This window comes from Oncorhynchus kisutch, linkage group LG17 (assembly GCF_002021735.2).
Source record: "Oncorhynchus kisutch isolate 150728-3 linkage group LG17, Okis_V2, whole genome shotgun sequence".
Classification (NCBI taxonomy): domain Eukaryota; kingdom Metazoa; phylum Chordata; class Actinopteri; order Salmoniformes; family Salmonidae; genus Oncorhynchus; species Oncorhynchus kisutch.
The window spans coordinates 3,213,439-3,241,158 of NC_034190.2; the positions used below are offsets into that span (position 1 = coordinate 3,213,439).

At 42.7% G+C, this 27,720-nt stretch overlaps 1 protein-coding gene across 1 annotated transcript in view; it reads right to left on the reverse strand.

The window, feature by feature from the left end:
* The window catches only part of LOC109883181 (CUB and sushi domain-containing protein 2-like), an 899,659-nt gene that overhangs the window by 684,677 nt on the left and 187,262 nt on the right, over positions 1 to 27,720 (reverse strand).

The window sequence follows — 27,720 nt, forward strand, 5'->3', positions numbered from 1 at the left end:
AGAAGAAGAAGAGAAACAAGGCTTCTAGACAGACAGAGAAGAAGAAGAGAAACAGACTTCTAGACAGACAGAGAAGAAGAAGAGAAACAGACTTCTAGACAGACAGAGAAGAAGAAGAGAACAGACTTCTAGACAGACAAGAGAAGAAGAAGAAGGAGAGAGAAAACAGGCTTCTAGACAGACAGAGAAGAAGAAGAAGGAGAGAGAACAGACTTCTAGACAGACAGAGAAGAAGAAGGAGAGAGAAACAGACTTCTAGACAGACAGACAGAGAAGAAGAAGGAGAGAGAAACAGACTCCTAGACAGACAGACAGAGAAGAAGAAGAAGGAGAAGGAGAGAGAAACAGACTTCTAGACAGACAGAGAAGAAGAAGGAGAGAGGAAACAGGCTTCTAGACAGACAGAGAAGAAGAAGAAGAGAGAGAAACAGGCTTCTAGACAGACAGAGAAGAAGAAGAAGGAGAGAGAAACAGACTTCTAGACAGACAGAGAAGAAGAAGGAGGAGAGAGAAACAGGCTTCTAGACAGACAGAGAAGAAGAAGGAGAGAGAAACAGACTTCTAGACAGACAGAGAAGAAGAAGGAGAGAGAAACAGACTTCTAGACAGACAGAGAAGAAGAAGGAGAGAGAAACAGACTTCTAGACAGACAGAGAAGAAGAAGGAGAGAGAAAACAGACTTCTAGACAGACAGACAGAAGAAGAAGGAAGAGAACAGACTCTAAGACAGACAGGAGAAGAAGAGAAACAGACTTCTAGACAGACAGAGAAGAAGAGAGAGAAACAGGCTTCTAGACAGACGAGAAGAAGAAGGAGAGAGAAACAGGCTTCTAGACAGACAGAGAAGAAGAAGGAGAGAGAAACAGACTTCTAGACAGACAGAGAGAAGAAGAAGAAGGAGAGAGAAACAGACTTCTAGACAGACAGAGAAGAAGAAGGAGAGAGAAACAGACTTCTAGACAGACAGAGAAGAGAAGGAGGAAGAGAAACGAGACTTCTAGACAGACAGAGAAGAAGAAGAAGGGAGAGAAACAGACTTCTAGGACAGACAGAGAAGAGAAGAAGGAGAGAAACATTACTTCTAGACAGGAAGAGAGAGAAGAAGGAGAGAAACAGACTTCTAGACAGACAGAGAAGAAGAAGGAGGAGAGAGAAACAGACTTCTAGACAGACAGAGAAGAAGAAGAAGGAGAGAGAACAGACTTCTAGACAGACAGAGAAGAAGAAGAAAGGAGAGAGAAACAGGCTTCTAAGGACAGACAGAGAAGAAAGAAGAAGGAGAGAGAAACAGACTTCTAGACCAGACAGAGAAAGAAGGAGAGAGAAACAGGCTTCTAGACAGACAGAGAAGAAGAAGGAGAGAGAAACAGGCTTCTAGACAGACAGAGAAGAAGAAGAAGGAGAGAGAAACAGACTTCTAGACAGACAGAGAAGAAGGAGAGAGAAACAGACTTCTAGACAGACAGAGAAGAAGAAGAAGGAGAGAGAAACAGACTTCTAGACAGACAGAGAAGAAGGAGAGAGAAACAGACTTCTAGACAGACAGAGAAGAAGAAGGAGAGAGAAACAGACTTCTAGACAGACAGAGAAGAAGAAGAAGAAGAAGAGAAACATGCTTCTAGACAGACAGAGAAGAAGAAGGAGAGAGAAACAGACTTCTAGACAGACAGAGAAGAAGAAGGAGAGAGAAACAGGCTTCTAGACAGGACAGAGAAGAAGAAGAGAGAGAAACAGACTTTCTAGACAGACAGAGAAGAAAGAAGGAGAGAGAAACAGCTTCTAGACAGACAGAGAAGAAGAAGGAGAAGAGAAACAGACTTCTAGACAGACAGAAGAAGAAGAGAGGAGAGAGAAACAGGCTTCTAGACAGACAGAGAAGAAGAAGGAGAGAGAAACAGACTTCTAGACAGACAGAGAAGAAGAAGGAGAGAGAAACAGACTTCTAGACAGACAGAGAAGAAGAAGGAGAGAGAAACAGACTTCTAGACAGACAGAGAAGAAGAAGGAGAGAGAAACAGACTTCTAGACAGACAGAGAAGAAGAAGAGAGAGAAACAGACTTCTAGACAGACAGAGAAGAAGAAGGAGAGAGAAACAGACTTCTAGACAGACAGAGAAGAAGAAGAAGGAGAGAGAAACAGACTTCTAGACAGACAGAGAAGAAGAAGGAGGAGAGAGAAACAGACTTCTAGACAGACAGAGAAGAAGAAGGAGGAGAGAGAAACAGACTTCTAGACAGACAGAGAAGAAGAAGAAGGAGAGAGAAACAGACTTCTAGACAGACAGAGAAGAAGAAGAAGGAGAGAGAAACAGACTTCTAGACAGACAGAGAAGAAGAAGGAGAGAGAGAAACAGACTTCTAGACAGACAGAGAAGAAGAAGAAGAGAGAGAAACAGACTTCTAGACAGACAGAGAAGAAGAAGAAGGAAGAGAAACAGGCTTCTAGACAGCAGAGAGAAGAAGAAGGAGAGAGAAACAGACTTCTTAGACAGACAGAGAAGAAGAAGGAGAGAGAAACGACTTCTAGACAGACAGAGAAGAAGAAGGAGGAGAGAAACAGACTTCTAGACCAGACAGACAGAGAAGAAGAAGGAGAGAGAAACAGACTTCTAGACAGACAGAGAAGAAGAAGAGAAACAGACTTCTAGACAGACAGAAAGAAGGAGAGAGAAACAGACTTCTAGACAGACAGAGAAGAAGAAGAAGGAGAGAGAAAAGACTTCTAGACAGACAGAGAAGAAGGAGAGAGAAACAGGACTTCATTAGACCAGACAGAGAAGAAGAAGGAGAGAGAAACAGGCTTCTAGACAGACAGAGGAAGAAGAAGGAGGAGAGAGAAACAGACTCTAGACAGACAGAGAAGAAGAAGAAGGAGAGAGAAACAGACTTCTAGACAGACAAGAAAGAAGAAGAAGGAGAGAGAAACAGACTTCTAGACAGACAGAGAAGAAGAAGGAGGAGAGGAGACAGACGTCTAGACAGACAGAGAAGAAGAAGAAGGAGCGAGAAACAGACTTCTAGACAGGACCAGAAGAGAAGAAGAGAGAGAGAAGAGAGATTTAGCTAACAGGTCTGTCTAGACAGAACAGAGAAGAAGAAGAAGCGACGAGAGAAACAGGACTTCTAGACAGACAGAGAACAGAAGGAAGAGAGAGAAACAGGCTTCTAGACAGACAGAAGAAGAAGAAGGAGAGAGAAACAGGCTTCTAAGACAGACAGAGAAGAAGAAGGAGAGGAGAAACGGACTTCTAGACAGACAGAGAAGAAGAAGAAGGAGAGGAAGAAACAGACTTCTAGACAGACAGAGAAGAAGAAGGAGAGAGAAACAGACTTCTAGACAGACAGAGAAGAAGAAGGAGAGAGAAACAGACTTCTAGACAGACAGAGAAGAAGAAGGAGAGAGAAACATGCTTCTAGAACAGACAGAGAAGAAGAGGAGAAGAAAGACTTCTAGACGACAGAGAATGAGAAGAAGGAGAGAGAAACAGACTTTTCTAGACAGACAGAGAAGAAGAAGGAGAGAGAAACAGACTTTCTAGACAGACCAGAGAAGAAGAGGAGGAGAGAGAAACAGACTTCTAGACAGACAGAGAAGAAGAAGAGGAGAGAGTAAACAGACTTCTAGACAGACAGAGAGGCAGAGAAGGAGAGAGAAACAGGCTTCTAGACAGACAGAGAGAAGAAGAAGGAGAGAGAAACAGACTTCTAGACAGACAGAGAACAAGAATGGAGAGAAGAACAGGCTTCTCGACAGACAGAGAGAAGAAGGATGAGAGAAACAGGCTTCTAGACAGACAGAGAAGAAGAAGGAGAGAGAAACAGACTTCTCTAGACAGACAGAGAAGAAGAGGAAAGAGAAACAGACTTCTAGACAGACAGAGAGAAGAAGAAGGAGAGAGAAATAGACTTCTAGACAGACAGAGTAAGAGAAGAAGGAGAGAGAAACAGGCTTCTAGACAGACAGAGAAGAAGAAGGAGAGAGAAACAGACTTCTAGACAGACAGAGAAGAAGAAGAAGAGAGAAACAGACTTCTAGACAGACAGAGAAGAAGAAGGAGAGAGAAACATGGACTTCTAGAAAGACAGAGAAGAAGAAGGAGAGGAGAAACATGACTGTCTAGGACAGGACAGAGAAGAAGAGTAGAAGAGAGAGAACATGCTTCTAGACAGACAGAGGAAGAATGAAGAAGGAGAGAGAACATGACTTTCTAGACAGACAGAGAAGAAGAAGAGAGGAGAAACAGACTTCTAGACAGACAGAGAAGAAGAAGGAGAGAGAAACAGACTTCTAGACAGACAGAGAAGAAGAAGAAGGAGAGAGAAACAGACTTCTAGACAGACAGAGAAGAAGGAGAAGAGAAACAGACTTCTAGACAGACAGAGAGAGAAGAAGGAGAGAGAAACAGACTTCTAGACAGACAGAGAAGAAGAAGAAGAGAGAGAAACAGACTTCTAGACAGACAGAGAAGAAGAGGAGAGAGAAACAGACTTCTAGACAGACAGAGAAGAAGAAGAAGGAGAGAGAAACAGACTTCTAGACAGACAGAGAAGAAGAAGGAGAGAGAAACAGACTTCTAGACAGACAGAGAAGAAGAAGGAGAGAGAAACAGACTTCTAGACAGACAGAGAAGAAGAAGAGGAGAGAGAAACAGACTTCTAGACAGACAGAGAAGAAGAAGAAGGAGAGAGAAACAGACTTCTAGACAGACAGAGAAGAAGAAGGAGAGAGAAACAGACTTCTAGACAGACAGAGAAGAAGAAGAAGGAGAGAGAAACAGACTTCTAGACAGACAGAGAAGAAGAAGGAGAGAGAAACAGACTTCTAGACAGACAGAGAGAAGAAGAAGGAGAGAGAAACAGACTTCTAGACAGACAGAGAAGAAGAAGGAGAGAGAAACAGACTTCTAGACAGACAGAGAAGAAGAAGGGAGAGAGAAACAGACTTCTAGACAGACAGAGAAGAAGAAGAAGGAGAGAGAAACAGACTTCTAGACAGACAGAGAAGAGAAGAAGAGAGAAACAGACTTCTAGACAGACAGAGAAGAAGAGAGAAACAGACTTCTAGACAGACAGAGAAGAAGAGAGAGAAACAGACTTCTAGACAGACAGAGAAGAAGAGAGAGAAACAGACTTCTAGACAGACAGAAGAAGAAGAGAAACAGACTTCTAGACAGACAGAGAAGAAGAAGAGAAACAGACTCTAGACAGACAGAGAAGAAGAAGAGAAACAGACTTCTAGACAGACAGAGAAGAAGAAGAGAAACAGACTTCTAGACAGACAGAGAAGAAGAAGAGAAACAGACTTCTAGACAGACAGAGAAGAAGAAGAGAGAAACAGACTTCTAGACAGACAGAGAAGAGAAGAGAAACAGACTTCTAGACAGACAGAGAAGAAGAAGAGAAACAGACTTCTAGACAGACAGAGAAGAAGAAGAGAAACAGACTTCTAGACAGACAGAGAAGAAGAAGGAGAGAGAAACAGACTTCTAGACAGACAGAGAAGAAGAAGAGAAACAGACTTCTAGACAGACAGAAGAAGAAGAGAAGAAACAGACTTCTAGACAGACAGAGAAGAAGAAGAGAGAAACAGACTTCTAGACAGACAGAGAAGAAGAAGAGAAAACAGACTTCTAGAAGACAGACAGAGAAGAAGAAGAGAAACAGACTTCTAGACAGACAGAGAAGAAGAAGAGAAACAGACTTCTAGACAGACAGAGAAGAAGAAGAGAAAACAGACTTCTAGACAGACAGAGAAGAAGAAAGAGAAAAAGACTTCTAGACAGACAGAGAAGAAGAGAGAAACAGACTTCTAGACAGACAGAGAAGAAGAAGAGAAACAGACTTCTAGACAGACAGAGAAGAAGAAAAGGAGAGAGAAACAGACTTCTAGACAGACAGAGAAGAAGAAGAGAAACAGACTTCTAGACAGACAGAGAAGAAGAAGAGAAACAGACTTCTAGACAGACAGAGAAGAAGAAGAAGGAGAGAGAAACAGACTTCTAGACAGACAGAGAAGAAGAAGGAGAGAGAAACAGACTTCTAGACAGACAGAGAAGAAGAAGGAGAGAGAAACAGACTTCTAGACAGACAGAGAAGAAGAAGGAGAGAGAAACAGACTTCTAGACAGACAGAGAAGAAGAAGAGAAACAGACTTCTAGACAGACAGAGAAGAAGAAGAGAAACAGACTTCTAGACAGACAGAGAAGAAGAAGAGAGAAACAGACTTCTAGACAGACAGAGAAGAAGAAGAGAAACAGACTTCTAGACAGACAGAGAAGAAGAAGAGAAACAGACTTCTAGACAGACAGAGAAGGAGAGAGAAACAGACTTCTAGACAGACAGAGAAGAAGAAGAGAGAAACAGACTTCTAGACAGACAGAGAAGAAGAGAAACAGACTTCTAGACAGACAGAGAAGAAGAAGAGAAACAGACTTCTAGACAGACAGAGAGAAGAAGAGAGAAACAGACTTCTAGACAGACAGAGAAGAAGAAGAGAAACAGACTTCTAGACAGACAGAGAAGAAGAAGAGAAACAGACTTCTAGACAGACAGAGAAGAAGAAGAAGAGAAACAGACTTCTAGACAGACAGAGAAGAAGAAGAGAAACAGACTTCTAGACAGACAGAGAAGAAGAAGAGAGAAACAGACTTCTAGACAGACAGAGAAGAAGAAGAGAAAAACAGACTTCTAGACAGACAGAGAAGAAGAAGAGAAACAGACTTCTAGACAGACAGAGAAGAAGAAGAGAAACAGACTTCTAGACAGACAGAAGAAGAAGAGAGAAACAGACTTCTAGACAGACAGAGAAGAAGAGAGAAACAGACTTCTAGACAGACAGAGAAGAAGAAGAAGAGAAACAGACTTCTAGACAGACAGAGAAGAAGAAGAGAACAGACTTCTAGACAGACAGAGAAGAAGAAGAGAAACAGACTTCTAGACAGACAGAGAAGAAGAAGAGAAACAGACTTCTAGACAGACAGAGAAGAAGAAGAAGAGAAACAGACTTCTAGACAGACAGAGAAGAAGAGAGAAACAGACTTCTAGACAGACAGAGAAGAAGAAGAGAAACAGACTTCTAGACAGACAGAGAAGAAGAAGGAGAAACAGACTTCTAGACAGACAGAAGAAGAAGAGAGAAACAGACTTCTAGACAGACAGAGAAGAAGAAGAGAAACAGACTTCTAGACAGACAGAGAAGAAGAAGAGAAACAGACTTCTAGACAGACAGAGAAGGAGAGAGAAACAGACTTCTAGACAGACAGAGAGAAGAAGAAGAGAAACAGACTTCTAGACAGACAGAGAAGAAGAGAGAGAAACAGACTTCTAGACAGACAGAGAAGAAGAAGAAGGAGAGAGAAACAGACTTCTAGACAGACAGAGAAGAAGAAGGAGAGAGAAACAGACTTCTAGACAGACAGAGAAGAAGAAGGAGAGAGAAACAGACTTCTAGACAGACAGAGAAGAAGAAGGAGAGAGAAACAGACTTCTAGACAGACAGAGAAGAAGAAGAGAAACAGACTTCTAGACAGACAGAGAAGAAGAAGAGAAACAGACTTCTAGACAGACAGAGAAGAAGAAGAGAGAAACAGACTTCTAGACAGACAGAGAAGAAGAAGAGAAAACAGACTTCTAGACAGACAGAGAAGAAGAAAGAGAAACAGACTTCTAGACAGACAGAGAAGGAGAGAGAAACAGACTTCTAGACAGACAGAGAGAAGAGAGAGAAACAGACTTCTAGACAGACAGAGAAGAAGAGAAAACAGACTTCTAGACAGACAGAGAAGAAGAAGAGAAACAGACTTCTAGACAGACAGAGAAGAAGAAGAGAAACAGACTTCTAGACAGACAGAGAAGAAGAAGAGAAACAGACTTCTAGACAGACAGAGAAGAAGAAGAGAGAAAACAGACTTCTAGACAGACAGAGAAGAAGAAGAGAAAACAGACTTCTAGACAGACAGAGAAGAAGAAGAGAAACAGACTTCTAGACAGACAGAGAAGAAGAAGAGAAACAGACTTCTAGACAGACAGAGAAGAAGAAGAGAAACAGACTTCTAGACAGACAGAGAAGAAGAAGAGAAACAGACTTCTAGACAGACAGAGAAGAAGAAGAAGAGAAACAGACTTCTAGACAGACAGAGAAGAAGAAGAGAAACAGACTTCTAGACAGACAGAGAAGAAGAAGAGAAACAGACTTCTAGACAGACAGAGAAGAAGAAGAGAAACAGACTTCTAGACAGACAGAGAAGAAGAAGAGAAACAGACTTCTAGACAGACAGAGAAGAAGAAGAGAAACAGACTTCTAGACAGACAGAGAAGAAGAAGAGAAACAGACTTCTAGACAGACAGAGAAGGAGAGAGAAACAGACTTCTAGACAGACAGAGAAGAAGAAGAGAAACAGACTTCTAGACAGACAGAGAAGAAGAAGGAGAGAGAAACAGACTTCTAGACAGACAGAGAAGAAGAAGAGAAAACAGACTTCTAGACAGACAGAGAAGAAGAAGAGAAACAGACTTCTAGACAGACAGAGAAGAAGAAGAGAAACAGACTTCTAGACAGACAGAGAAGAAGGAGAGAGAAACAGACTTCCAGACAGACAGAGAAGAAGAAGAAGAGAAAACAGACTTCTAGACAGACAGAGAAGAAGAAGAAGAGAAACAGACTTCTAGACAGACAGAGAAGAAGGAGAGAAACAGACTTCTAGACAGACAGAGGAAGAGAGAAACAGACTTCTAGACAGACAGAGAAGAAGAGAGAAAACAGACTTCTAGACAGACAGAGAAGAAGAAGAAGGAGAGAGAAACAGACTTCTAGACAGACAGAGAAGAAGAAGAAGGAGAGAGAAACAGACTTCTAGACAGACAGAGAAGAAGGAGAGAGAAACAGACTTCTAGACAGACAGAGAAGAAGAGAGAAACAGACTTCTAGACAGACAGAGAAGAAGAAGAGAAACAGACTTCTAGACAGACAGAGAAGAAGAAGAGAAACAGACTTCTAGACAGACAGAGAAGAAGAGAGAGAAACAGACTTCTAGACAGACAGAGAAGGAGAGAGAAACAGACTTCTAGACAGACAGAGAAGAAGAAGAGAAACAGACTTCTAGACAGACAGAAGAAGAAGAGAGAAACAGACTTCTAGACAGACAGAGAAGAAGAAGAAGAGAGAGAAACAGACTTCTAGACAGACAGAGAAGAAGAAGGAGAGAGAAACAGACTTCTAGACAGACAGAGAAGAAGAAGGAGAGAGAAACAGACTTCTAGACAGACAGAGAAGAAGAAGGAGAGAGAAACAGACTTCTAGACAGACAGAGAAGAAGAAGAGAGAAACAGACTTCTAGACAGACAGAGAAGAAGAAGAGAAACAGACTTCTAGACAGACAGAGAAGAAGAAGAGAAACAGACTTCTAGACAGACAGAGAAGGAGAGAGAAACAGACTTCTAGACAGACAGAGAAGAAGAAGAGAGAAACAGACTTCTAGACAGACAGAGAAGAAGAGAAACAGACTTCTAGACAGACAGAGAAGAAGAAGAGAAACAGACTTCTAGACAGACAGAGAAGAAGAAGAGAAACAGACTTCTAGACAGACAGAGAAGAAGAAGAGAAACAGACTTCTAGACAGACAGAGAAGAAGAAGAGAAACAGACTTCTAGACAGACAGAGAAAAGAAGAAGAGAAAACAGACTTCTAGACAGACAGAGAAGAAGAAGAGAAACAGACTTCTAGACAGACAGAGAAGAAGAAGAGAAACAGACTTCTAGACAGACAGAGAAGAAGAAGAGAAACAGACTTCTAGACAGACAGAGAAGAAGAGAGAAACAGACTTCTAGACAGACAGAAGAAGAAGAGAGAACAGACTTCTAGACAGACAGAGAAGAAGAAGAAGAGAAACAGACTTCTAGACAGACAGAGAGAGAGAGAGAGAAACAGACTTCTAGACAGACAGAGAAGAAGAAGAGAAACAGACTTCTAGACAGACAGAGAAGAAGAAGGAGAGAGAAACAGACTTCTAGACAGACAGAGAAGAAGAAGGAGAGAGAAACAGACTTCTAGACAGACAGAGAAGAAGAAGAAGAGAAACAGACTTCTAGACAGACAGAGAAGAAGAAGAAGAGAAACAGACTTCTAGACAGACAGAGAAGAAGGAGAGAAACAGACTTCTAGACAGACAGAGAAGAAGAAGAGAAACAGACTTCTAGACAGACAGAGAAGAAGAAGAGAAACAGACTTCTAGACAGACAGAGAAGAAGAAGAGAAACAGACTTCTAGACAGACAGAGAAGAAGGAAGAGAGAGAAACAGACTTCTAGACAGACAGAGAAGAAGAAGAGAAACAGACTTCTAGACAGACAGAGAAGAAGAAGAAGAGAAACAGACTTCTAGACAGACAGAGAAGAAGGAGAGAAACAGACTTCTAGACAGACAGAGAAGAAGAAGAGAAACAGACTTCTAGACAGACAGAGAAGAAGAAGAGAAACAGACTTCTAGACAGACAGAGAAGAAGAAGAGAGAGAAACAGACTTCTAGACAGACAGAGAAGAAGAAGAGAAACAGACTTCTAGACAGACAGAGAAGAAGAAGAGAAACAGACTTCTAGACAGACAGAGAAGAAGAAGAGAAACAGACTTCTAGACAGACAGAGAAGAAGAAGAGAAACAGACTTCTAGACAGACAGAGAAGAAGAAGAGAAACAGACTTCTAGACAGACAGAGAAGAAGAGAAAACAGACTTCTAGACAGACAGAGAAGAAGAAGAGAAACAGACTTCTAGACAGACAGAGAAGAAGAAGAGAAACAGACTTCTAGACAGACAGAGAAGGAGAGAGAAACAGACTTCTAGACAGACAGAGAAGAAGAAGAGAGAAACAGACTTCTAGACAGACAGAGAAGAAGAAGAGAAACAGACTTCTAGACAGACAGAGAAGAAGAAGAGAAACAGACTTCTAGACAGACAGAGAAGGAGAGAGAAACAGACTTCTAGACAGACAGAGAAGAAGAGAGAAACAGACTTCTAGACAGACAGAGAAGAAGAAGAGAGAAACAGACTTCTAGACAGACAGAGAAGAGAAGAGAAACAGACTTCTAGACAGACAGAGAAGAAGAGAGAAACAGACTTCTAGACAGACAGAGAAGAAGAAGAGAAACAACTTCTAGACAGACAGAGAAGAAGAAGAGAAACAGACTTCTAGACAGACAGAGAAGAAGAAGAAAAACAGACTTCTAGACAGACAGAGAAGAAGAAGAGAAACAGACTTCTAGACAGACAGAGAAGAAGAAGAGAAACAGACTTCTAGACAGACAGAGAAGAAGGAGAGAAACAGACTTCTAGACAGACAGAGAAGAAGAAGAGAAACAGACTTCTAGACAGACAGAGAAGAAGAAGAGAAACAGACTTCTAGACAGACAGAGAAGAAGAAGAGAAACAGACTTCTAGACAGACAGAGAAGAAGAAGAGAAACAGACTTCTAGACAGACAGAGAAGAAGAAGAGAAACAGACTTCTAGACAGACAGAGAAGAAGAAGAGAAACAGACTTCTAGACAGACAGAGAAGAAGAAGAGAAACAGACTTCTAGACAGACAGAGAAGAAGAAGAGAAACAGACTTCTAGACAGACAGAGAAGAAGAAGAGAAACAGACTTCTAGACAGACAGAGAAGAAGAAGAGAAACAGACTTCTAGACAGACAGAGAAGAAGAAGAGAAACAGACTTCTAGACAGACAGAGAAGAAGAAGAGAAACAGACTTCTAGACAGACAGAGAAGAAGAGAGAAACAGACTTCTAGACAGACAGAGAAGAAGAAGAGAAACAGACTTCTAGACAGACAGAGAAGAAGAAGAGAAACAGACTTCTAGACAGACAGAGAAGAAGAAGAGAAACAGACTTCTAGACAGACAGAGAAGAAGAAGAGAAACAGACTTCTAGACAGACAGAGAAGAAGAGAGAAACAGACTTCTAGACAGACAGAGAAGAAGAAGAGAAACAGACTTCTAGACAGACAGAGAAGAAGAGAGAACAGACTTCTAGACAGACAGAGAAGAAGAAGAGAAACAGACTTCTAGACAGACAGAGAAGAAGAAGAGAAACAGACTTCTAGACAGACAGAGAAGAAGAAGAGAAACAGACTTCTAGACAGACAGAGAAGAAGAAGAGAAACAGACTTCTAGACAGACAGAGAAGAAGAGAGAAACAGACTTCTAGACAGACAGAGAAGAAGGAGAGAAACAGACTTCTAGACAGACAGAGAGAAGAAGGAGAGAGAAACAGACTTCTAGACAGACAGAGAAGAAGAAGAGAAACAGACTTCTAGACAGACAGAGAAGAAGGAGAAGAGAAACAGACTTCTAGACAGACAGAGAAGAAGAAGAGAAACATGCTTCTAGACAGACAGAGAAGAAGGAGAGAGAAACAGACTTCTAGACAGACAGAGAAGAAGAGGAGAGAGAAACAGACTTCTAGACAGACAGAGAAGAAGAAGGAGAGAGAAACAGACTTCTAGACAGACAGAGAAGAAGAAGAAGGAGAGAGAAACAGACTTCTAGACAGACAGAGAAGAAGAAGGAGAGAGAAACAGACTTCTAGACAGACAGAGAAGAAGAAGAAGGAGAGAGAAACAGACTTCTAGACAGACAGAGAAGAAGAAGAAGGAGAGAGAAACAGACTTCTAGACAGACAGAGAAGAAGAAGGAGAGAGAAACAGACTTCTAGACAGACAGAGAAGAAGAAGAGAAACATGCTTCTAGACAGACAGAGAAGAAGGAGAAGAGAAACAGACTTCTAGACAGACAGAGAAGAAGAAGAGAAAAGACTTCTAGACAGACAGAGAAGAAGGAAGAGAAACAGACTTCTAGACAGACAGAGAAGAAGAAGGAGAGAGAAACAGACTTCTAGACAGACAGAGAAGAAGAAGGAGAGAGAAACAGACTTCTAGACAGACAGAGAAGAAGAAGAAGGAGAGAGAAACAGACTTCTAGACAGACAGAGAAGAAGAAGGAGAGAGAAACAGACTTCTAGACAGACAGAGAAGAAGAAGAAGGAGAGAGAAACAGACTTCTAGACAGACAGAGAAGAAGAAGGAGAGAGAAACAGACTTCTAGACAGACAGAGAAGAAGAAGGAGAGAGAAACAGACTTCTAGACAGACAGAGAAGAAGAAGGAGAGAGAAACAGACTTCTAGACAGACAGAGAAGAAGAAGGAGAGAGAAACAGACTTCTAGACAGACAGAGAAGAAGAAGAGAAACAGACTTCTAGACAGACAGAGAAGAAGAAGAGAAACAGACTTCTAGACAGACAGAGAAGAAGGAGAAGAGAAACAGACTTCTAGACAGACAGAGAAGAAGGAGAGAGAAACAGACTTCTAGACAGACAGAGAAGAAGAAGAGAAACAGACTTCTAGACAGACAGAGAAGAAGAAGAGAAACAGACTTCTAGACAGACAGAGAAGAAGAAGAGAAACAGACTTCTAGACAGACAGAGAAGAAGAAGAGAAACAGACTTCTAGACAGACAGAGAAGAAGAAGAGAAACAGACTTCTAGACAGACAGAGAAGAAGAGAAACAGACTTCTAGACAGACAGAGAAGAAGAAGAGAAACAGACTTCTAGACAGACAGAGAAGAAGAAGAGAAACAGACTTCTAGACAGACAGAGAAGGAGAGAGAAACAGACTTCTAGACAGACAGAGAAGAAGAAGAAGAGAAACAGACTTCTAGACAGACAGAGAAGAAGAAGAGAAACAGACTTCTAGACAGACAGAGAAGAAGAAGAGAAACAGACTTCTAGACAGACAGAGAAGGAGAGAGAAACAGACTTCTAGACAGACAGAGAAGAAGAAGAGAAACAGACTTCTAGACAGACAGAGAAGAAGAAGAGAGAAACAGACTTCTAGACAGACAGAGAAGAAGAAGAGAAACAGACTTCTAGACAGACAGAGAAGAAGAGAGAAACAGACTTCTAGACAGACAGAGAAGAAGAAGAGAAACAGACTTCTAGACAGACAGAGAAGAAGAAGAGAAACAGACTTCTAGACAGACAGAGAAGAAGAAGAGAAACAGACTTCTAGACAGACAGAGAAGAAGAAGAGAAACAGACTTCTAGACAGACAGAGAAGAAGAGAGAGAAACAGACTTCTAGACAGACAGAGAAGAAGAGAGAAACAGACTTCTAGACAGACAGAGAAGAAGAGAGAGAAACAGACTTCTAGACAGACAGAGAAGAAGAAGAGAAACAGACTTCTAGACAGACAGAGAAGAAGAAGAGAAACAGACTTCTAGACAGACAGAGAAGAAGAAGAGAAACAGACTTCTAGACAGACAGAGAAGAAGAGAAGAGAAACAGACTTCTAGACAGACAGAGAAGAAGAAGAGAAACAGACTTCTAGACAGACAGAGAAGAAGAAGAGAAACAGACTTCTAGACAGACAGAGAAGAAGAAGAGAAACAGACTTCTAGACAGACAGAGAAGAAGAAGAGAAACAGACTTCTAGACAGACAGAGAAGAAGAAGAGAAACAGACTTCTAGACAGACAGAGAAGAAGAAGAGAAACAGACTTCTAGACAGACAGAGAAGAAGAAGAGAAACAGACTTCTAGACAGACAGAGAAGAAGAAGAGAAACAGACTTCTAGACAGACAGAGAAGAAGAAGAGAAACAGACTTCTAGACAGACAGAGAAGAAGAAGAGAAACAGACTTCTAGACAGACAGAGAAGAAGAAGAGAAACAGACTTCTAGACAGACAGAGAAGAAGAAGAGAAACAGACTTCTAGACAGACAGAGAAGAAGAAGAGAAACAGACTTCTAGACAGACAGAGAAGAAGAAGAGAAACAGACTTCTAGACAGACAGAGAAGAAGAAGAGAAACAGACTTCTAGACAGACAGAGAAGAAGAAAGAGAAACAGACTTCTAGACAGACAGAGAAGAAGAAGAGAAACAGACTTCTAGACAGACAGAGAAGAAGAAGAGAAACAGACTTCTAGACAGACAGAGAAGAAGAAGAGAAACATGCTTCTAGACAGACAGAGAAGAAGGAGAAGAGAAACAGACTTCTAGACAGACAGAGAAGAAGAAGGAGAGAGAAACAGACTTCTAGACAGACAGAGAAGAAGAAGAGAAACATGCTTCTAGACAGACAGAGAAGAAGGAGAAGAGAAACAGACTTCTAGACAGACAGAGAAGAAGAAGAGAAACATGCTTCTAGACAGACAGAGAAGAAGGAGAGAGAAACAGACTTCTAGACAGACAGAGAAGAAGAAGGAGAGAGAAACAGACTTCTAGACAGACAGAGAAGAAGAAGGAGAGAGAAACAGACTTCTAGACAGACAGAGAAGAAGAAGAAGGAGAGAGAAACAGACTTCTAGACAGACAGAGAAGAAGAAGGAGAGAGAAACAGACTTCTAGACAGACAGAGAAGAAGAAGGAGAGAGAAACAGACTTCTAGACAGACAGAGAAGAAGAAGAAGGAGAGAGAAACAGACTTCTAGACAGACAGAGAAGAAGAAGGAGAGAGAAACAGACTTCTAGACAGACAGAGAAGAAGAAGGAGAGAGAAACAGACTTCTAGACAGACAGAGAAGAAGAAGGAGAGAGAAACAGACTTCTAGACAGACAGAGAAGAAGAAGGAGAGAGAAACAGACTTCTAGACAGACAGAGAAGAAGAAGGAGAGAGAAACAGACTTCTAGACAGACAGAGAAGAAGAAGGAGAGAGAAACAGACTTCTAGACAGACAGAGAAGAAGAAGAAGGAGAGAGAAACAGACTTCTAGACAGACAGAGAAGAAGAAGAGGAAGAAGAAGAAGAAGGAGAGAGAAACAGACTTCTAGACAGACAGAGAAGAAGAAGAAGGAGAGAGAAACAGACTTCTAGACAGACAGAGAAGAAGAAGAAGAAGAAGGAGAGAGAAACAGACTTCTAGACAGACAGAGAAGAAGAAGAAGGAGAGAGAAACAGACTTCTAGACAGACAGAGAAGAAGAAGAAGAAGAAGAAGAGAGAGAAACAGACTTCTAGACAGACAGAGAAGAAGAAGAAGGAGAGAGAAACAGACTTCTAGACAGACAGAGAAGAAGAAGAAGAAGAAGAAGAAGGAGAGAGAAACAGACTTCTAGACAGACAGAGAAGAAGAAGAAGAAGAAGAAGAAGAAGAAGAAGAAGAAGAAGAAGAAGAAGGAGAGAGAAACAGACTTCTAGACAGACAGAGAAGAAGAAGAAGAAGAAGAAGAAGGAGAGAGAAACAGACTTCTAGACAGACAGAGAAGAAGAAGAAGAAGAAGAAGGAGAGAGAAACAGACTTCTAGACAGACAGAAGAAGAAGAAGAAGAAGAAGAAGAAGAAGGAGAGAGAAACAGACTTCTAGACAGACAGAGAAGAAGAAGAAGAAGGAGAGAGAAACAGACTTCTAGACAGACAGAGAAGAAGAAGAAGAAGAAGAAGGAGAGAGAAACAGACTTCTAGACAGACAGAGAAGACGAAGAAGAAGGAGAGAGAAACAGACTTCTAGACAGACAGAGAAGAAGAAGGAGAGAGAAACAGACTTCTAGACAGACAGAGAAGAAGAAGAGAACAGACTTCTAGACAGACAGAGAAGAAGGAGAGAGAAACAGACTTCTAGACAGACAGAGAAGAAGGAGAGAGAAACAGACTTCTAGACAGACAGAGAAGAAAGAAGAGAAACAGACTTCTAGACAGACAGAGAAGAAGGAGAGAGAAACAGACTTCTAGACAGACAGAGAAGAAGGAGAGAGAAACAGGCTTCTAGACAGACAGAGAAGAAGGAGAGAGAAACAGACTTCTAGACAGACAGAGAAGAAGGAGAGAGAAACAGGCTTCTAGACAGACAGAGAAGAAGGAGAGAGAAACAGACTTCTAGACAGACAGAGAAGAAGGAGAGAGAAACAGACTTCTAGACAGACAGAGAAGAAGGAGAGAGAAACAGGCTTCTAGACAGACAGAGAAGAAGGAGAGAGAAACAGACTTCTAGACAGACAGAGAAGAAGGAGAGAGAAACAGGCTTCTAGACAGACAGAGAAGAAGAAGAGAAACAGACTTCTAGACAGACAGAGAAGAAGAAGAGAAACATGACTTCTAGACAGACAGAGAAGAAGAAGAGAAACAGACTTCTAGACAGACAGAGAAGAAGAAGAGAAACAGACTTCTAGACAGACAGAGAAGAAGAAGAGAAACAGACTTCTAGACAGACAGAGAAGAAGAAGAGAAACAGACTTCTAGACAGACAGAGAAGAAGAAGAGAAAACAGACTTCTAGACAGACAGAGAAGAAGAGAGAAACAGACTTCTAGACAGACAGAGAAGAAGAAGAGAAACATACTTCTAGACAGAACAGAGAAGAAGAGAGAAACAGACTTCTAGACAGACAGAGAAGAAGAAGAGAAACAGACTTCTAGACAGTACAGAGAAGAAGAAGAGAAACATACTTCTAGACAGACGAGAAGAAGAAGAGAAACAGACTTCTAGACAGACAGAGAAGAAGAAGAGAAACAGACTTCTAGACAGACAGAGAAGAAGAAGAGAAACAGACTTCTAGACAGACAGAAGAAGAAGGAAGAGAAACAGACTTCTAGACAGACAGAGAAGAAGAAGAGAAACAGACTTCTAGACAGACAGAGAAGAAGGAGAAGAGAAACAGACTTCTAGACAGACAGAGAAGAAGAAGAGAAACATGCTTCTAGACAGACAGAGAAGAAGGAGAGAGAAACAGACTTCTAGACAGACAGAGAAGAAGAAGAGAAAACATGCTTCTAGACAGACAGAGAAGAAGGAGAGAGAAACAGACTTCTAGACAGACAGAGAAGAAGAAGGAGAGAGAAACAGACTTCTAGACAGACAGAGAAGAAGAAGGAGAGAGAAACAGACTTCTAGACAGACAGAGAAGAAGAAGGAGAGAGAAACAGACTTCTAGACAGACAGAGAAGAAGAAGGAGAGAGAAACAGACTTCTAGACAGAGAAGAAGAAGAAGGAGAGAGAAACAGACTTCTAGACAGACAGAGAAGAAGAAGGAGAGAGAAACAGACTTCTAGACAGACAGAGAAGAAGAAGGAGAGAGAAACAGACTTCTAGACAGACAGAGAAGAAGAAGGAGAGAGAAACAGACTTCTAGACAGACAGAGAAGAAGAAGGAGAGAGAAACAGACTTCTAGACAGACAGAGAAGAAGGAGAGAGAAACAGACTTCTAGACAGACAGAGAAGAAGAAGGAGAGAGAAACAGACTTCTAGACAGACAGAGAAGAAGAAGAAGGAGAGAGAAACAGACTTCTAGACAGACAGAGAAGAAGAAGAAGAAGAAGAAGAAGAAGGAGAGAGAAACAGACTTCTAGACAGACAGAGAAGAAGAAGAAGGAGAGAGAAACAGACTTCTAGACAGACAGAGAGAAGAAGAAGAAGAAGAAGAAGGAGAGAGAAACAGACTTCTAGACAGACAGAGAAGAAGAAGAAGGAGAGAGAAACAGACTTCTAGACAGACAGAGAAGAAGAAGAAGAAGAAGAAGAAGGAGAGAGAAACAGACTTCTAGACAGACAGAGAAGAAGAAGAAGGAGAGAGAAACAGACTTCTAGACAGACAGAGAAGAAGAAGAAGAAGAAGAAGAAGGAGAGAGAAACAGACTTCTAGGATCAGACCAGAGAAGAAGAAGAAGAAGAGAAGAAGAAGACAAGAAGGAGAGAGAAACAGACTCTAGACAGACAGAGAGAAGAAGAAGAAGAAGAAGAGGAGAGAGAACAGACTTCTAGACAGACAGAAAGAAGAAGAAGAAGAAGAAGGAGAGAGAAACCAGACTTCTAGACAGACAGAGAAGAAGAAGAAGAAGAAGAAGAAGAAGGAGAGAGAAACAGACTCTAGACAGACAGAGAAGAAGAAGAAGAAGGAGAGAGGAAACAGACTTCTAGACAGACAGGAAGAGAAGAAGAAGAAGAAGAAGAAGGAGAGAGAAACAGACTCTAGACAGACAGAGAAGAAGAAGAAGAAGGAGAGAGAAACAGACTTCTAGACAGACAGAGAAGAAGAAGGAGAGAGAAACAGACTTCTAGACAGACAGAGAAGAAGAAGAGAAACAGACTTCTAGACAGACAGAGAAGAAGGAGAGGAGAGAAACAGACTTCTAGACAGACAGAGAAGAAGGAGAGAGAAACAGACTTCTAGACAGACAGAGAAGAAGAAGAGAAACAGACTTCTAGACAGACAGAGAAGAAGAGAGAGAGAAACAGACTTCTAGGACGACAGAGAAGAAGGAGAGAGAACAGGCTTCTAGACAGACAGAGAAGAAGGAGAGAGAAACAGACTTCTAGACAGACAGAGAAGAAGGAGAGAGAAACAGGCTTCTAGACAGACAGAGAAGAAGGAGAGAGAAACAGACTTCTAGACAGACAGAGAAGAAGGAGAGAGAAACAGGCTTTAGACAGACAGAGAAGAAGGAGAGAGAAACCAGGCTTCTAGACAGACAGAGAAGAAGGAGAGAGAGAAACAGGCTTCTAGACAGACAGAGAAGAAGGAGAGAGAAACAGACTTCTAGACAGACAGAGAAGAAGAAGAGAAACAGACTTCTAGACAGACAGAGAAGAAGAAGAGAAACAGACCTTCTAGACAGACAGAGAAGAAGAAGAGAAACAGACTTCTAGACAGACAGAGAAGAAGAGAGAAACAGACTCTAGACAGACAGAGAAGAAGAAGAAGGAGAGAGAAACAGACTTCTAGACAGACAGAGAAGAAGGAGAGAGAAACAGACTTCTAGACAGACAGAGAAGAAGAAGAAGGAGAGAGAAACAGACTTCTAGACAGACAGAGAAGAAGGAGAGAGAAACAGACTTCTAGACAGACAGAGAAGAAGGAGAGAGAAACAGGCTTCTAGACAGACAGAGAAGAAGGAGAGAGAAACAGGCTTCTAGACGACAGAGAAGAAGGAGAGAGAAACAGACTTCTAGACAGACAGAGAAGAAGGAGAGAGAAACAGACTTCTAGACAGACAGAGAAGAAGGAGAGAGAAACAGACTTCTAGACCGACAGAGAAGAAGAAGAGAAACAGACTTCTAGACAGACAGAGAAGAAGAAGAGAAACAGACTTCTAGACAGACAGAGAAGAAGGAGAGAAACAGACTTCTAGACAGACAGAGAAGAAGGAGAGAGAAACAGACTTCTAGACAGACAGAGAAGAAGAGAAGGAGAGAGAAACAGGCTTCTAGACAGACAGAGAAGAAGAAGGAGAGAGAAACAGGCTTCTAGACAGACAGAGAAGAAGAAGAAGAGAGAAACAGACTTCTAGACAGACAGAGAAGAAGAAGGAGAGAGAAACAGACTTCTAGGACAGACAGAGAAGAAGAAGGAGGAGAGAGAAACAGACAAGTGTACATGTATATTTACATTTCATTCCATTCTTGGGGGGGGGGGGGGGGATTACTGCTGCCAAATGTGATATGAGCGTGAAGTGAAGTGGACATTGTTGCATAAAAGAGTCCAGTTGTTGTGTCTTAAAAATATTTTATAAACACAACTGATTTTCTAAACATTATAAAAAAGACAGGCGCCGGCGAGTTCTTTAGATTGGTAAAAATATTATAATTATTAATAATATGCAGAAATATTTGATTGCGTCATATGAAACGGTACTAAACCTTTCCAGTACGTTGGAATCATAATTATCATGATGTTTTGATCCTGTCATATCTCCGTGGACTTGCTGATGTCAAGCTCTTTCTAAAAGCCTAGAGGCTACCTGCTCTAACCACTAGGCTACCTACCTCTAACCACTAGACTACCTGCTCTAACCACTAGGCTACCTGCTCTAACCACCAGGCTACCTGCTCTAACCACTAGGCTACCTGCTCTAACCACTAGGCTACCTACCTCTAACCACTAGGCTACCTACCTCTAACCACTAGGCTACCTACCTCTAACCACTAGGCTACCTACCTCTAACCACTAGGCTACCTGCTCTAACCACTAGGCTACCTACCTCTAACCACTAGGCTACCTACCTCTAACCACTAGGCTACCTACCTCTAACCACTAGGCTACCTGCTCTAACCACTAGGCTACCTACCTCTAACCACTAGGCTACCTACCTCTAACCACTAGGCTACCTACCTCTAACCACTAGGCTACCTACCTCTAACCACTAGGCTACCTGCTCTAACCACTGGACCTGCTGCCCTGTTTCTTATGAAGCAAGCTAAATGACACATGTTCAGCTAGCTATCTATCTCCATGCCAAATGGATCGGTCACGTATCTGAAATGACACGATCAATTGATGTTTACTGATCATAAAGAACTGACTGTTTCTGATGAAAGAGATAAATGTGGAATAATTTGAAATATGTAGTTCTGAAACCGCTCTTCACGATGATATTATAAATAAACAATTATAAGATGTATTTAACAATTCTGTGTCAATGGTTTTAGGTTTTGGACCCCCCCAGCAGTCAAATCGTTCCATATTGTGACGTTTCATTGATAATGACCCAATTACCTGTAATTTCATTTCATTTTATGGGTACATAGAGAATTCAGTCTTTCCAAGCCACAACACAATAGAAACCGTGTTAAAACCCTCTGAAAGAGTCTTCAGGGTAATAATGACTTAAGAATTCAGGGGAAGTGCCTGATTGGCTGATGCAAGTCAAATCAATGGGGGACTGAGTACATGGGATTCATTCAGATTTTGTGTTAATCATTTTCACATTGGGAACTCTCTCTCTCTTCCGGCCTTTCAGATTATTATAAGGAGACAATTTAAACAACATAAATGGAGTCCTGGTAATTGTAGCCCTGGGCTCCGTCTGTCTCTCCAGAGGGAGTAGAGTAGATGCTGTTAGCCTTTAAGCTGGTAAAGCTGGTAAACACACACACACAAATGTAGGCATGTGCGTATACATACACGCACGCACACCGTCAACAATGACAAATACAGTCAAAAGTGTGACTGATTGAGAACCCGGCCAAAACATAGAAATACAAATTATAGAACACCCACCCCAACACACACCCTGACCAAACCAAATAGAGACATAAAAAGGATCTCTAAGGTCAGGGAGGGAGGGAGGGAGGGAGGGAGGGAGGGAGGGAGGGAGGGAGGGAGGGAGGGAGGGAGGGAGGGAGGGAGGGAGGGAGGGAGGGAGGGAGGGAGGGAGGGGAGGGAGGGAGGGAGGGAGGGAGGGAGGGAGTATTTTACAGGGCGTGACATTATGACAGGGCATTTTTACTAGGATTAAATGTCAGGATTTGTGAAAAACTGAGTTTAAATGTATTTGGCTAAGGTGTATGTAAACTTCCAACTTCAACTGTCGGTACGTGGTTGCAAAGGGCATCAGTGTCTTAACACCGCAAAGATACTCTGACCACAGTCCAATACAGAAATCTGGCAGTGGCTTCTGAATTAATTCAATTTTCACAGAACCGCTTGTTGCAATTTCGATGAGGATCTCTTGTTCAGATATCGGTAAGTGGACTAGAGGCAGGGCATGAAAGGGATAATGAATCCAGTTGTCTGTTTCAGGAAAGTACCTGCTTAATTGCGCACCCAACTCACTCAGGTCCGTCGACACTCAGATGTAGAAGCACGGTGGGTATGAAAAACTCCATAGAAAAGGCCAAAACCTAGGAAGAAACCTAGAGAGGAACCAGGCTATGAGGGGTGGCCAGTCCTCTTCTGGCTGTGTCGGGTGGAGATTATAACAGAACATGGTCAAGATGTTCAAATGTTCGTAGATGACCAGTGTCGTGTCTTTGGCTATGCCGGATTAAGTAATATGACATGCTATTCTATAAAATAATTTCTCCGTAATTAATATTACCTGATTGAGCTAATCATGTAAATGTTATTAACGAGAGAGTCAGGGCACCACAAAATAATATTTATAGAGTAATATTTTACATCAATAGCAGTCAATATTATTCGTCACCTTAATTCAGTCTCATCTGAAAGTTGTAAATTCTTGGTTATCTGCACGAACCCTGGCTAACAAGTTGAATCAGAAATACAAAATTGGGTTAAATTATTAATTTACTAAATACCTAACTAATCACACAGAGTTACACATACACATAATTAATCATAACTTAATCATAACTTGATTACAAATTACGTCATAAAGGAAAACATCCATAGCAGATATGACAGCTTGTTACACAAAAGAAAAGGGCTGAGTTTGAGTGAAAGAGCGGGAAGACTGAGGAACAAAGGGCGAAGCTGTGCTATGGTAAATACAGTATCTTTTGCATTCTAAATTACCGCCCATTTGGAAAAGGAAAATGCAATAAAAATGAAAATAAATATTTACTCTGAGCTGCACTTCGGTAGGTTGGTGGTAGATGGAAGGCGGTGTTGCCCAACCGAGTCCTTTGAAGAATGTCTCTGCTGGTAAATTGGATACGTTGTAGTAACGTTGTTGTGTGGTAGACAGAATACTCTGTCTGTTCCTTCCTAAACTGTGTTTGCAGCTGCTGTTGCTAACTCAACGGCTAGGAGGTATCACTTCTGTAGTAATCATCAAAAAAGATGATTACTTGACACATTGGAAAGAATTAACAAAAAAAACTGAGCAAACTAGAATGGTATTTGGCCCTAAACAGAGAGTACACAGCGGCAGAATACCTGACCACTGTGACTGACCCAAAATTAAGGAAAGCTTTGACTATGTACAGACTCAGTAAATATAGCCTTGCTATTGAGAAATGCCTCCGTAGGCAGACCTGGCTCTCAAGAGAAGACAGGCTATGTGCACACTGCCCACAAAATCAGGTGGAAATGGAGATGCACTTCCTAACCTAGCCAAATGTATGACCATATTAGAGACAGATATTTCCCTCAGATTACACAGACCCACAAATAATTCAAAAACAAATCCAATTTTGATAAACTCCCATATCTACATATCTACATATCTACTGTCCTTACCTATAAGCGTGTTAATATTCTGTTGTCAGTTTGTTTACTGTAAAATGGCATTGTATCTGGTCAAACACTATTTTTTCCAGAGGTTTACTAAGGGTTGGTAACAGGCTGATTGGTCGGCTGTTTGAGTCAGTAAAGGGGGCTTTACTATTCTTAGGTAGCAGAATGACTTGAGCTTCCCTCCAGGCCTGGGGGCACACACTTTCTAGTTGGCCTATACTGAAGATATGGCAAATAGGAGTGGCAATATCGTCCGCTGTTATCCTCAGGATAAAGGAGAGAGGAGAGAGGAGAAAGGAAAAAGGAGGATAGAGGAGATAGGAGAGATGAGAGAGGACAGAGGAGAGTGGAGAGCAGAGAAGATGGAGGAGAGGAGAGAGGATGGAAGAGAGAGGAGAAAGGAGAGAGGAGAGACAAGAGAGGAGAGCACTGATAGATAAAGATAGAGAACTGCTAAATGAGAAGTGATCTGATCCAACAGAATACACACCCCCACCATCCCAAAAAGTCCCAACTGCCAAGCTATGGCCTAGTTTTTGTTGGTGTACGGCTGTGCTCTCAAACGTATGCACAGGCTAGGTAATTGGAGGAGCATTAGCCATACGTTTATGAGAAAGCATTCAGGCGTGTTCGCCAGCTTTTATGCGGCGCTGCCGCAGCGAGAGACCTCAATTAATCGCCGTGGAAATTGCCCGTTTCTAAAACGTGTAATTTCTCAGGAGGAAGTGACATATTTATGATATCCTGGCTGCCCGGACGCTTTGTTTCAGCTGGGCAAAACATGGGCTGGGGGGACAGAGCGGTTAAGGGAGGGAGAGGAGAAGAGTGGGACGGAGCGAGGGAGGGAGGGAGGGTGGTGCTGATAGAAGCAGTAGGGAGGGTAAAAGGGAGAGGTAAAGCGAGAGGGAAGAAAGATACTGTAGCTGAGAAGGAGAGAGGGAAATAGGAATAGAGAGAGGGAAAGAGGAATAGAGAGGGGGGAAAAGGAACAGAGACAGGGAAAGAGGAATAGAGAGAAGGAAAGAGGAACAGATGGAGGGAAAGAGAGAGGGAAAGAGGAATAGAGAGAGGGAAAGAGGAATAGAGAGGGAAATAGGAACAGACAGAGAGGGAAAGAGGAATAGATGGAGGGAAAGAGAGAGGGAAAGAGGAATAGAGAGGGAAAGAGGAATAGAGAGGGGGGAAAAGGAACAGAGAGAGGGAAAGAGGAATAGAGAGAGAGAAAAAAGGAATAGAGGGAGAAAGAGGAATAGAGAGAGGGAAAGAGGAACAGAGAGGGAAAGAGGAACAGAGAGAGGGAAAGAGGACTAAAGAGAGAAAGAGGAATAGAGAGGGAAAGAGGACTAAAGAGAGAAAGAGGAATAGAGAGGGAAAGGATAGTTAAGGTAAGAAGTCCAGATGGACACACAGAGATTAGGATGGAAGGATGGAAGGGTGGAAGGTTTGAGGGATGGAAGGATGGAGGGATGGAAGGATGGAGGGATGGAAGGATGGAGGGATGGAAGGGTGGAGGGATGGAGGGATGGAAGGATGGAAGGATGGAAGGATGGATGATGGAGGGATGGAGGGATGGAAGGATGGAAGGATGGAGGGATCGAGGGATGGAAGGATGGAAGGATGGAAGGAAGGAGGGATGGAAGGATGGAGGGATGGAAGGATAGAGGGATGGAAGGATGGAAGGTTTGAGGGATGGAAGGATGGAAGGATGGAAGGATGGAGGGATGGAAGGATAGAGGGATGGAAGAATGGAGGGATGGAAGGATGGAAGGTTTGAGGTATGGAAGGATGGAAGGATGGAGGGATGGATGGAAGGATGGAGGATGGAGGGATGGTGGGATGGAAGGATGGAAGGATGGAAGGAAGGAGGGATGGAAGGATGGAGGGATGGAAGGATGGAAGGATGGAGGGATGGAAGGATGGAAGGATGGAGGGATAGAAGGATGGAAGGATGGAAGGATGGAGGGATGGAAGGATGGAGGGATGGAAGGTTTGAGGGATGGAAGGAAGGAGGGATGGAATGATGGAAGGATGGAAGGATGGAGGGATGGAAGGAAGGAGGGATGGAAGGATGGAGGGAGGGATGGAAGGAAGGAGGGATGGAAGGATGGAGGGATGGAAGGATGCAAGGATGGAGGGATGGAAGGATGGAGGGATGGAAGGATGGAAGGATGGAAGGATGGAGGGATGGAAGGATGGAAGGAAGGAGGGATGGAAGGATGGAGGTGAAGAGAGGTCCTGTTGTGTCTCTCTGTGCCCATCCGTGTGATCTCTCTGTCTCTCTCTCTCTAACCCGCACGCAACGCACGCACACGCACACACACACACACACACACACACACACACACACACACACACCATGTTGGCTTCCTGAGTCCCGGCCTGGTCACAGATGTCTCTGTGTCACAGCGCTCTGGTCAACATGCACACTGACACAAACCACAGGTACTGCACTGACAGAGACAGTGTGTGTGTGTGTGTGTGTGTGTGTGTGTGTGTGTGTGTGTGTGTGTGTGTGTGTGTGTGTGTGTGTGTGTGTGTGTGTGTGTGTGTGTGCGTGCGTGCGTGCGTGTGTCTTTCCGGTCAGATTGCATAACTCATACGTCAACGTGTAATGTCTGACAGAGTCTTGTTGTAATGTCATGTTGCTGCTGACGAGACACACCATGGCAGGTGTCATCGCTGTGGGGGTCCTACATCAGAGTGAAGGGCAAACGGTTCAGGCAGTTGATCGGGCAGCTATAAAGCCCCAGGGGTCCTGACGTTGTAAATAAGACATCAGAGAAACAGCCCTGACCAGTCTGTCACTACACCACCAACTATGTTGTGTGTGTGTGTGTGTGTGTACTGTTGCATGTGTGTGTATGCGTCTGTGCTTCTGTCTGTATTTGTATCGGTGTGTGTGTGTGTGTATCGGTGTGTGTGTGTGTGTGTGTGTATCGGTTTGCGTGTGTGTGTAGCTGTGTGGGTGTGTATGTGTGTATCGGTGTGTGTGTGTGTGTGTGTATTTGTGTGTGTGTGTGTGTATGCGTGTATCGGTGTGTATGCGTATGTGTGTATCGGTTTGTGTGTGTGTGTAGCTGTGTGGGCGTGTATGCATGTATTGGTGTGTGTGTATCGGTTTGTGTGTATGCGTGTATCGTGTATGTGTGTGTGTATCGGTGTGTGTGTGTGTGTGTGTATCGGTGTGTGTGTGTGTGTGTGTATGCGTGTATCGTGTATGTGTGTGTGTATCGGTGTGTGTGTGTGTGTGTGTGTGTGTATCGGTGTGTGTGTGTGTGTGTGTGTGTGTGTATCGGTGTATGTGTGTGTGTGTATCGGTGTGTGTGTGTGTGTGTGTGTGTGTGTGTGTGTGTGTGTGTGTGTATCGGTGTGTGTGTGTGTGTGTGTGTATCGGTTTGCGTGTGTGTGTAGCTGTGTGGGTGTGTATGTGTGTATCGGTGTGTGTATCGGTGTGTGTGTGTGTGTGTATTTGTGTGTGTGTGTGTATGCGTGTATCGGTGTGTATGCGTATGTGTGTATCGGTTTGCGTGTGTGTGTAGCTGTGTGGGCGTGTATCGGTGTGTGTGTTTATGTGTATGCGTGTATCGTGTATGTGTGTGTGTGTATCGGTGTGTGTGTTTATGTGTATGCGTGTATCGTGTATGTGTGTGTGTGTATCGGTGTGTGTGTGTGTGTGTGTGTGTGTGTGTGTGTGTGTGTGTGTGTGTATCGGTGTGTGTGTGTGTGTGTGTGTATCGGTGTATGTGTGTGTGTGTATCGGTGTGTGTGTGTGTGTGTGTGTGTGTATCGGTGTATGTGTGTGTGTGTGTATCGGTGTATGTGTGTGTGTGT